Here is a 10,248-nt window from a genome sequence, read left to right on the forward strand (position 1 = left end):
CTCCTCACTCATGAGAAAGTGGCTAGTCACCGGGATGCCCAGTCCCATGCTTTATGCAAACTAAATCAAAATAATTGCAAACAAAACTCCCCCTGGTACTCTTGTTAGTTGGAGGCACTCGTTGTTTCGCGCAAGCCATGGATTGATGCTTGTTAGTGGAAGGGGGAGTATAAACTTTACCATTCTGTTTGGGAACCGCCTATAATGTGTGTAGCATCGAAGATATTGCCATCTCTTGGTTGTTATGTTGACAATGAAAGTATACCGCTCAAAATATTATTCACCTCTATTTCAAAACCGAGCTCTGGCACCTCTACAAATCCCTGCTTCCCTCTGTGAAGGGCCTATCTATTTACTTTCATGTTGAGTCATCATCTTCTTATTAAAAAGCACTAGTTGGAGAGCACCGCTGTCATTTGCATTCATTACTATTAGTTTACATTGAGTATGACTTGACTGGATCTCTTTTACCATGAATTACAATGTCTAGTTAGTCCCTGATCTTTAAAGGTGCTCTGCATTTATGTTCTGCGGTCTCAGAAAGGGCTAGCGAGATACCATCTTGTTATATCATATTATGATTGTTTTGAGAAAGTGTTGTCATCCGAGATTTATTATTATTGCTCGCTAGTTGATTATGCCATTGATATGAGTAAACTTGAGACCTATGCGTTATCGTGAATGTGGTTAGTCATAATCTTTGCTGAAAACTTGAATGCTGGATTTACATATTTACAACAATAAGAGCAAACAGAGTTTGTAAAAGTTTTTCTTTATCACTTTCAGTTTATCAACTGAATTGCTTGAGGACAAGCAAAGGTTTAAGCTTGGGGGAGTTGATACGTCTCTGTCATATCTACTTTTCCAAACACTTTTGCCCTTGTTTTGGACTCTAACTTGCATGATTTGAATGGAACTAACGCGGACTGACGTTGTTTTCAGCAGAATTGCTATGGTGTTATTTATGTGCAGAAACAAAAGTTCTCGGAATGAGCTGAAACTGCATGGAACAACTTTTCAGAAATAATAAAAAATCCTTGCAAAAGATGAAGGCCAGGGGCCCACAACCTGTCCACGAGGGTGGGGGCGCGCCCCCTACCTCGTGGGCCCCCTGGAGCTCCTCCGACCTCAACTCTAACTCTATATATTTGGTTTCGGGAAGAAAAAAATCAGAGAGAAGGATTCATCGCGTTTTACAATACGGTGCCACTGCCAAGCCCTAAAACCCCTCGGGAGGGCTGATCTGGAGTCCGTTCGGGGCTCCGGAGAGGGGAATCCGTCGCCATCGTAATCATCAACCATCCTCCATCACCAATTTCATGATGCTCACCGCCGTGCGTGAGTAATTCCATCATAGGCTTGCTGGACGGTGATGGGTTGGATGAGATCTATCATGTAATCGAGTTAGTCTTGTTAGGGTTTGATCCCTAGTATCCACTATGTTCTGAGATTGATGTTGCTATGACTTTGCTATGCTTAATACTTGTCACTAGGGCCCGAGTGCCATGATTTCAGATCTGAACCTATTATGTTTTCATCAATATATGAGAGTTCTTGATCCTATCTTGCAAGTCTATAGTCACCTATTATGTGTTATGATCCGTTAACCCCGAAGTGACAGTAATCGGGATACTTACCAGTGATGACCATAGTTTGAGGAGTTCATGTATTCACTATGTGCTAATGCTTTGTTCCGGTACTCTATTAAAAGGAGGCCTTAATATCCCTTAGTTTCCATTAGGACCCCGCTGCCATGGGAGGGTAGGACAAAAGATGTCATGCAAGTTCTTTTCCATAAGCACGTATGACTATATTCGGAATACATGCCTACATTACATTGATGAACTGGAGCTAGTTCTGTGTCACCCTAGGTTATGATTGTTACATGATGAACCGCATCCGACATAATTCTCCATCACCGATCCATTGCCTACGAGCTTTCCATATACTGTTCTTCGCTTATTTACTTTTCCGTCGCTATTGCTATCATCACTACAAAATACCAAAAACATTACTTTTGCTATCATTATCTTTTGCTACCGTTACCACTACTATCATATTACTTTGCTACTAAATACTTTGCTGCAGATATTAAGTTTCCAGGTGTGGTTGAATTGACAACTCAGCTGCTAATACTTGAGAATATTCTTTGGCTCCCCTTGTGTCGAATCAATAAATTTGGGTTGAATACTCTACCCTCGAAAACTGTTGCGATCCCCTATACTTGTGGGTTATCAATGACCAGGATCGTATGTCTGCATGGAGTTCCGAGGACCATCGTATCAGATAGAGGAACACAGTTTACTTCAACGTTTTGGCATCAGCTGCACCAAACTTTGGGGACAAGGTTGGAGTTCAGTACAACATTCCACCCGCATACCGATGGACAGACCGAGAGAGTCAACCAGATTCTGGAGGATATGTTGAGAGCCTGTGCGCTAGATTATGGATCTAGTTGGGATGACAATTTGCCCTACGCGGAGTTCTCATACAACAATAGCTATCAAGCTAGTTTGAAGATGGCACCGTTCGAAGCCCTGTATGGACGAAGGTGCAGAACACCGTTGATTTGGGATGAAGTCGGAGACCGACAGTTGTTTGGACCAGATTTGATCAAAGAGTCTGAAGAGAAAGTTAAGCTGATCCGAGATAGACTGAAGATAGCTCAGTCCAGACAGAAGAGTTATGCATATTCGAAACGCAAGGAAATAACCTATGAAATTGGAGATAGAGCATATCTGCGGGTGTCACCCCTGTGAGGAGTGAAACATTTTGGAGTTAAGGGAAAGTTAGCCCCGAGATTTGTAGGACCGTATCGAATTTTGGAACGTATGGGAGAAGTTGCCTACAAGTTGGAGTTACCTGAAGGACTATCAGGAGTTCATGATGTATTTCATGTTTCACAGCTGAAGAAGTGTCATGCTGAGATGGCCGATATACCGTTAAGAGATACAGTACCCTTGGAGGCGATTCTCTTGGACAGTGATTTGACCTATGAGGAAAAGCCAGTCAGGATTCTTGAATTTGCCAGCCGAGTCACCCGCAGCAAGGTTATCAAGTTTTGCAAAGTTCAGTGGAGCCACCATACCGAGGATGAAGCCACCTGGGAACGAGAGGATGATCTTTGCAAAGACCACCCACACCTATTTTCTAGCCAACCCGAATCTCGAGGGCGAGATTCATCTTAAGGGGGGTAGGTTTGTAACATCCCAAATTTTCAATTTGGAATGTTATACATGGATCATTCATGCATATCATATCTTATTGCATTTCGTTCCTCGATCCTCGAAAACCTAAGCAACTCAAGGACCCTCGGAGAGAGTTGGGGATTTCTCTGTTTTCATATTTGAATTTTATCAAATATTGAAACGAGGATTTTGGTTTTAATTATTTTTCTCTCTGAAAATATTTCATATTAAAATATATGAGAGGAGATAATATGACTTCTCCAAAATAAATGAAATATTGGAGGAAAAATATTAAAATCAAATATTTGATTTTATCCGGAGTTTATTGCTATTTTATTTGAATTAGAAAAATTACACGTTTTTCAAAGTTGAATTTTAGGGCAAAGAAAATGTTCATCTTGTTTTAAATATTTTATTTAGATGGTGAAAATTGTTTTGGCATTTTAGATTTTTATTTTATTTTCTAGGATTTATTTAGTTCCGGCGAAATTATTTTTAAAAAAGAAACTCCCGCCGGACCGCACTGGGCAGAGGCCCAGCCGCGCGCCTCCCCGCACCGGCTCGGGAGAGGACTCCCGAGCAGCACCGCTGCCGCCGCCAGGACGTGTCCGTCCCAGACACGCCGCCATCCCGCCCCCTTCCCCAAGCCGCCACACCCCCCTCTTAAAGCCGACCCCCCCTTGGAGCCCGAAGCCGCGCTGCCGCCACCGCAAGCCGCCTGCCCCGCCGCCTTGCGCCGCACGCCGCCGTCGCCTGCCGCCGCTGCCCCACCCCGCCCCGCGCCACCCGCCGCCGCTGCCCCGCCTCGCCGGAGCCGCCCCGCCTCGCCGGAGGTATAAGCGCCGTTCGGTTTTTTAAGAAAAACTAGTTTGGTTTTTTGTTAGAAAACCCTAGTCTTTTTGGATAGATCGGTTAGCCGGTTTTTCTCGGTTTAGTATATTTAGCGGACGTTCATCCGTATGTTTGTTTTAACGAACGGCTCGCTCGTTAGTTACAGACAACGAACGTTCATTCATTAGCATGTTCGTCAGTTTTCTTTTTCTCGGATTTTTCCGTGATTATTTCCGATCGCGATTTTTGATCCGATTTTCATTTCAGTATATCTTTTCGCTCGGAATCAGGCGATTCAAGCGCCTAGATCTTCGTCTCGAAACCCTCTTTCCGTTTAATCAACTTGAACAAGATTTTGGTACTGTAAAATTTGCCTTAGTCCAGATTAGTAAACGGATCTTGTTTCTTTCGTTTGATTTGATTCTTTTCGCAAACCGGAGTTCTTAAGTTGAACTTTTTGGTTAGATCTTCTTATTTGAGTTTTACCCGTGTTTCTTTGCTTGATTGCTTATGTATGCTATTGTTTGTTTGCGATAGAACACCTGGAGTGCGAAGCGTGCTACTACGAGTCCCTAGGTTTTGCGGATCATCAGCAAGGCAAGTAACACTTTGATCATACCCCTTTATCACCCAGTTTTTATGCATTAGTTCCAATCATCAGACATTGCATGATTAGGATGTGATTAACATGTGGGTTGGGAAGTACTTGATGAGGTAGAACCTATTGCCCTGTTATATTTCAAACCCTGGGAGTTACTTCTACGTATTGCTTATATTGCTATGCTATGCTCGTAGACGTGGTTTGGGTGAGTGAAATCCATGACAGATGTGAGATTGTTAATTAATGGTTCAACTTAAGGTGGCAACTTGAATACACATCTGGGTGGATTGTTTGTTGGGCACCTGGAGAACCCAATGTTGTCCTAGGATATCTCGGAGTACCCGTGTGATAATCCTATGGTCCGTCACCCAGGATCAAAGGGAACTAAGATATTTTCATGCTAGAAACTTCCGTGTGCAGCCACAAGCTATTATGGGCTCTAGCATAGTTGAGTAAGTTGTGTGAAGCTCTCGAAGAGGTGGATCAGCAGGTAGAGGGATGTAGGTTGGTATGGTCTGCCCGGAGTAAGGAGTTAATGCTTCTGAAAGACTGTGTCTCGGTCATCCGTTTCTCAAACACCCTATAGTGCGAGAAATCCAACGGAGGAGATCGGGTCTTGTGGGGAAAAGTGCGCAAACCTCTGCAGAGTGTATAAACTAATCATGGTTAGCCGTATCCCCGGTTATGGACATCTGGAGTATCTAGTACTTGGAGTATCATAAGTATCTCATCACTATCAAATAATATTGTTGGGTTGTTAACCACTTTAATTGGGATTGAGTTGGAGGAACCTTCTCAATGATGTTTCAACTACCATGATAGTTAAATAAAATCTATTCCTTTGTTGTAGGGAAAAATTGGCTTTTCGCAAAAACTATAACCATAGAGCTTTCCACCAGCCAAATATGCATGTAGTGATAGCATTATTCTGTTCTTGCTCTACTGTGTTATTATGCCAGCATATTCCATGTGCTGACCCGTTTTCGGGCTGCAATGTATTATGTTGCGGACTTTTCAGACGAGGAGTAAGGTACGTTAGGTCATTGCCGCGAAGCTCAGCTATGCCGTTGGAGTTGATGGACTCACTTATCTTCCAAGCCTTCGGTTGTTATCCTATTAGATGACCTTAAGCCATATTTATTGTAATAAGTTCTCTTTTGAGACATTCGATGTAATAAGTGTGTGATTGCTACTCTATTATAAATACTCGAGTATTGTGTGTGTGTCAGCATTACCGATCCAAGGATGACACTGAAGCACAGAGACTTGACCGTTTGAGGTCGGGTCGCTACAAGATGGTACCAGAGCACACGCTGAGTGTAGGACACGACCACTAAGCTAAAGCCCTAGATCACTATTCTCTTCTCATTTCTGACTCCTCTCCATTTTCTACTCTTTAGGATGGCGGACGCAAGGAACAAGTTTGCACAACCGGATGAAGAAGCACCTTTTGGATGACACTTGAAGGAAGTCACTAGGTACCTGAACATTGGAATACCAAGCTTCACCGGGACTTACAATGCCACATTACCAGAAGAGGACCGCTGGATGATTCAAGTTCAAGTTCCAGGAAGGACAATCGCGCCAGTCACTGAACCCATAGAATTTTCCTTCGATGCACCAACCTGGAGTCTAGGAAAGAGCATGGCAGCTCACATCACCATGGGACACATTGGAGAAGTTTATCATAAGGAGCTTAAGGATACTATCTATCAGATTTGTGGGCGTCGAGATGAGCAATGGGAGATGATCAGCACCAGGAAGGATAGATCAATCGCCACTTTCATCCAGGAGCTAAACCAGCACATCCGTCGCCAGGAGAACCAGATGTGCGTAGGCATGATAGATCTGAAGAAGGCGATGACAAGGATCACGGAACTGGAAGAAGAACTTAAGGCTACACGTGAAGATTATGAGGAGGAAATCGTTGTAGTAGTGCAGAATAATGACGATCTAGAAAGGAAGCTAGGAGTATTCATGGGAGACCCCGCACCAGGAGGAGAAGACGAAGAACCCACGGAGATTCGTCCGGAAGACGACATCATCATCGACGACACCAACTCGGACCCCGACGATAGCGATGATGACTATGAAGACGAAGCTGGAGCAAACATCATGGAGTCTTCAACCGATCAGTATTTTTAGTAGACCACCACATCAGTAGTAGTATTTGATACGTCTCCAACGTATCTATAATTTTTGATTGCTCCATGCTATATTATCTACTGTTTTGGACATTATTGGGCTTTATTATCCAATTTTATATTATTTTTGGGACTAACCTATTAACCGGAGGCCTAGCCTAGAATTGTTGTTTTTTGCCTGTTTTAGGGTTTCAAGAAAAGGAATATCAAACGGAGTCCAAATGGAATGAAACCTTCGGAAACGTGCTTTTCTCATCAGATAAGATCCAGGAGACTTGTACCCTCCGTCAAGAAAGCCACGAGGCGGTCACGAGGGTGGAGGGCGCCCCCCCTAGGGTGCGCCCGCCTGCCTCGTGGGCTCCCTGTTGCTCCACCGATGTACTTCTTCCTCCTATATATATCCACGTACCCCTAAACGATCAGATACGGAGCCAAAAACCTAATTCCACCGCCGCAACTTTCTGTATCCACGAGATCCCATCTTGGGTCCTGTTCCGGAGCTCCGTCGGAGGGGGCATCGATCACGGAGGGCTTCTACATCATCATCCAAGCCCCTCCGATGAAGTGTGAGTAGTTTACTTCAGACCTACGGGTCCATAGTTAGTAGCTAGATGGCTTCTTCTCTCTTTTTGGATCTCAATACAATGTTCTCCCCCTCTCTCGTGGAGATCTATTCGATGTAATCTTCTTTTTGCGGTGTGTTTGTTGAGACCGATGAATTGTGTGTTTATGATCAAGTCTATCTATGAATAATATTTGAATCTTCTCTGAATTCTTTTATGTATGATTGGTTATCTTTGCAAGTCTCTTCGAATTATCAGTTTGGTTTGGCCTACTAGATTGGTTTTTCTTGCCATGGGAGAAGTGCTTAGCTTTGGGTTCAATCTTGCGGTGTCCTTTCCCAGTGACAGAAGGGGCAGCAAGGCATGTATTGTATCATTGCCATCGAGGATAACAAGATGGTGTTTTTAACATATTGCATGAAACTATCCCTCTACATCATGTCATCTTGATTAAGGCGTTACTCTGTTTTTAACTTAATACTCTAGATGCATGCTGGATAGCGGTCGATGAGTGGAGTAATAGTAGTAGATGTAGGCAGGAGTCGGTCTACTTGTCTCGGACATGATGCCTATATACATGATCATACCTAGATATTCTCATAACTATGCTCAATTCTGTCAATTGCTCAACAGTAATTTGTTCACCCACCGTAGAATACTTATGCTCTTGAGAGAAGCCACTAGTGAAAACTATGGCCCCCGGGTCTCTTTCTCATCATATCAATCTCCATCACTTTATTATTGCTTTGCTTTTACTTTTTTACTTTGCATCTCTATACCAAAAATACCAAAAAAAAATTATTTATCATCTCTATCAAATATCACTTTTGTAAGTGACCGTGAAGGGATTGACAACCCCTAAGGGCGTTGATTGCGTTGTGCTATTGTTTTTGTGTAGGTACGAGGGACTCGCTCGTAGCCTCCTACTGGATTGATACCTTGGTTCTCAAAAACTGAGGGAAATACTTACGCTACTTTGCTGCATCATTCTCTCCTCTTCGGGGAAATCCAACGCAGTGCTCAAGAGGTAGCAAGAAGAATTTCTGGCGCCGTTGCCAGGGAGTCTGCGCAAAAGTCAACATACCAAGTACCCATCACAATCCCTATCTCCCGCATTACATTATTTGCCATTTGCCTCTCGTTTTCCTCTCCCCCACTTCACCCTTGCCATTTTATTCGCCCTCTCTCTCTCTATCCTCCCTCTCCCTCTCTATTTGCCTATTTTTGCCCGTTTGCTTTTTGTTTGCTTGTGTGTTAGTTTGTTTGTATGTCGCGATGGCTCTACCTAGATTTGGTGATCTTCACCTTAAAAGGTTAGAGGAGATCGAAAACAACGTCAGGAAGTTTATGGTTTTGCAATTTGAGCATAATAATTTCTTTAGAAATGAGCTTAAGGAACAAAAAAATTTCATGAATTATATGAATAAAGAGCTCGATGATATGTCTAAAGAATTTGATGATATAAGATCCCAAATTGCTCGTCTTGAAAAATTAACTGCTGAAATCTCGGATATGCAAGCTACCTTAGTCAATAAGATGGCCGCCAAACCGGATTCCTATGAAAATCATGATGAAGATCTAAAAGTTATTGATGTGTCCCCTATTAAATCTTTGTTTTGCAATATGAATCTTGATAATGATGGGACTGAATATGATCCACCTCTACCTAGAAGGCGTTCCAATAATTCTGAATCTTTTGATCTTGATGCTAAATTTGATAAAAGGGGGATTGAGGAAATTAAAACCCTAGATGTTGCTAAACCCACTATTATGGATTTCAAGGAATTTAACTATGAAAATTGCTCTTTGATTAATTGTATTTCCTTGTTGCAATCCGTGCTAAAATCTCCTCACGCTTATAGTCAAAATAAAGCGTTTACTAAACATATCGTTGATGCCTTGATGCAATCTTATGAAGAAAAACTTGAATTGGAAGTTTCTATCCCTAGAAAACTTTATGAAGAGTGGGAACCTGCTATTAAAATTAAAATTAAAGATCATGAGTTTTATGCTTTGTGTGATTTGGGGGCTAGTGTCTCTACTATTCCCAAAACTTTGTGTGATTTGCTAGATTTCCGTAATTTTGATGATTGCTCTCTAAACTTGCATCTTGCGGATTCCACTATTATGAAACCTATGGGAAGAATTAATGATGTTCTTATTGTTGCAAATAGGAATTATGTGCCCGTAGATTTTATTGTTCTTGATATAGATTGCAATCCTTCTTGCCCTATTATTCTCGGTAGACCTTTCCTTAGAACGATTGGTGCAATTATTGATATGAAGGAAGGGAATATTAGATTCCAATTTCCATTAAAAAAGGGCATGGAACATTTTCCTAGAAAGAAAATTAAATTACCTTATGAATCTATTATGAGATCCACTTATGGATTGCCTACCAAAGATGGCAATACCTAGATCTATTCTTGTTTGTTATGCCTAGCTAGGGGCGTTAAACGATAGCGCTTGTTGGGAGGCAACCCAATTTTATTTTTATTCCTTGCTTTTTGCTCCTGTTTAGTAATAAATAAATTATGTAGCCTCTGTTTTGGTTGTGTTTTTTGTGTTTAATTAGTGTTTGTGCCAAGTAGAACCGTTGGGAAGACTTGGGGAAAGTCTTGTTGAACTTGCTGTAAAAAACAGAAACTTTAGCGCTCACGAGAACTGCTGTCATTTTTATTTGGATAGCGCTATTTAGTTAATTATTTTTGCAGATTATTAATAGATAAATTCCTCACGTCCAGCAATTTATTTTAGAATTTTTGGGGTTCCAGATCTTGCGCTAGCTACAGATTACTACAGACTGTTTGGTTTTTGACAGATTCTGTTTTTCGTGTGTTGTTTGCTTATTTTGATGAATCTATGGCTAGTAAAATAGTTTATAATCCATAGAGAATTTGGAATACAGTAGGTTTAACACC

The sequence above is a fragment of the Triticum urartu genome, chromosome 7 (genome assembly GCF_003073215.2).
Source record: "Triticum urartu cultivar G1812 chromosome 7, Tu2.1, whole genome shotgun sequence".
NCBI classification, from domain to species: Eukaryota; Viridiplantae; Streptophyta; class Magnoliopsida; order Poales; family Poaceae; genus Triticum; species Triticum urartu.